At 34.5% G+C, this 1,624-nt stretch overlaps 1 non-coding gene across 1 annotated transcript; it reads right to left on the reverse strand.

The window, feature by feature from the left end:
- Positions 1 to 1,087: 1,087 nt before the first annotated feature.
- Positions 1,088 to 1,191, reverse strand: LOC130977947 (small nucleolar RNA R71). The gene has a single exon (XR_009085615.1). It is a non-coding gene; the product is annotated as a small nucleolar RNA R71 (small nucleolar RNA).
- Positions 1,192 to 1,624: the final 433 nt, after the last annotated feature.

Raw genomic sequence — 1,624 nt, forward strand, 5'->3', positions numbered from 1 at the left:
TAGTTTCTTCTTAGTCAAGTAATCAATTTTACTTTTAAAAATTCAATCTTTTTCAAAATATCTTTTTCTTAAAAATTATATCTTTTTCAAAAAAAAATTGATTTCAAAATATCTTTTCTAACTTCTTATCTTTTTTAAAATTAATTTTCAAATCTTTTTCAACTAACTAATTAACTTTTTGTTTGTTTGACTATCTCTTATCTTTTTCAAAACCACCTAACTACTTTTCTCTCTCTAATTTTCGAAAATCCTCACCCCTTTTTCAAAATTCTTTTTAATTAACTAATTGTTTCAAATTTTAATTCTTCTTTTAATTTTCGAAAATCACTAACTCTTTTTAAAATTAATTTTCGAAAAATTCTCTCCATCTCATCTTCTTCTATTTATTTATTTACTAACACTTCTCTTCATCTCAAGAATCTGAACCTATCTTCACCCTTGTGTTTGGATTCTTACTTTTTCTTTCTCCTATTCCTTTCTTCTACTAACATAAAGGAATCTCTCTACTGTGGTAAAGAGGATCCCTATTATTATTTTCTGTTCCCTTCTTTTTCATATGAGCAGGAGCAAGGACAAGAACATTCTTGTTGAAGCAGATCCTGAACCTGAAAGGACTCTGAAGAGGAAACTAAGAGAAGCTAAATTACAACAATCCAGAGATAACCTTACAGAAATTTTTGAAAAAGAAGAGGAGATGGCAGCCGAAAATAATAATGCAAGGAGGATGCTTGGTGATTATACTACACCTACTTCCAAATTTGATGGAAGAAGCATCTCAATTCCTGCCATTGGAGCAAACAATTTTGAGCTAAAGCCTCAATTAGTTGCTCTAATGCAACAGAACTATAAGTTTCATGGACTTCCATTAGAAGATCCCTACTAGTTTTTAACTGAGTTCTTGCAGATCTGTGAGACTGTTAAGACTAATGGAGTAGATCCTGAAGTCTACAGGCTCATGCTTTTCCCTTTTGGTATAAGAGACAGAGCTAAAACATGGTTGGACTCACAACCTAAGGATAGCCTGGACTCTTGGGATAAGCTGGTCATGTCCTTCTTGGTTAAGTTCTTTCCTCCTCAAAAGCTGAGCAAGCTTAGAGTGGATGTTCAGACCTTCAAGCAAAAAAATGGTGAATCCTTCTATGAAGCTTGGGAAAGATACAAGCAGATGACCAAAAAGTGTCCTTCTGACATGTTTTTAGAGTGGACCATGTTAGATATATTCTATTATGGTCTGTCTGAGTTCTCTAAGATGTCACTGGACCATTCTGCAAGTGGATCCATTCACCTAAAGAAAACGCCTGTAGAAGCTTAGGAACTTATTGAAATGGTTGCAAATAACCAATTCATGTACACTTCTGAGAGGAATTCCGTGAATAATGGGACGCCTCAGAGGAAGGGAGTTCTTGAAATTGATGCTCTGAATGCCATACTGGCTCAGAACAAAATGTTGACTCAGCAAGTCAACATGATTTCTCAAAGTCTGAATGGATGGCAAAATACATCCAACAGTACTAAAGAGGCATCTTCTGAAGAAAAAGCTTATGATCCTGATAACCCTGCAATGACAGAGATAAATTACATGTGGGAAGCCTTTGGCAACACCTATAACCCCTCATGGATAAAT

This window comes from Arachis stenosperma, chromosome 4 (assembly GCF_014773155.1).
Source record: "Arachis stenosperma cultivar V10309 chromosome 4, arast.V10309.gnm1.PFL2, whole genome shotgun sequence".
NCBI classification, from domain to species: Eukaryota; Viridiplantae; Streptophyta; class Magnoliopsida; order Fabales; family Fabaceae; genus Arachis; species Arachis stenosperma.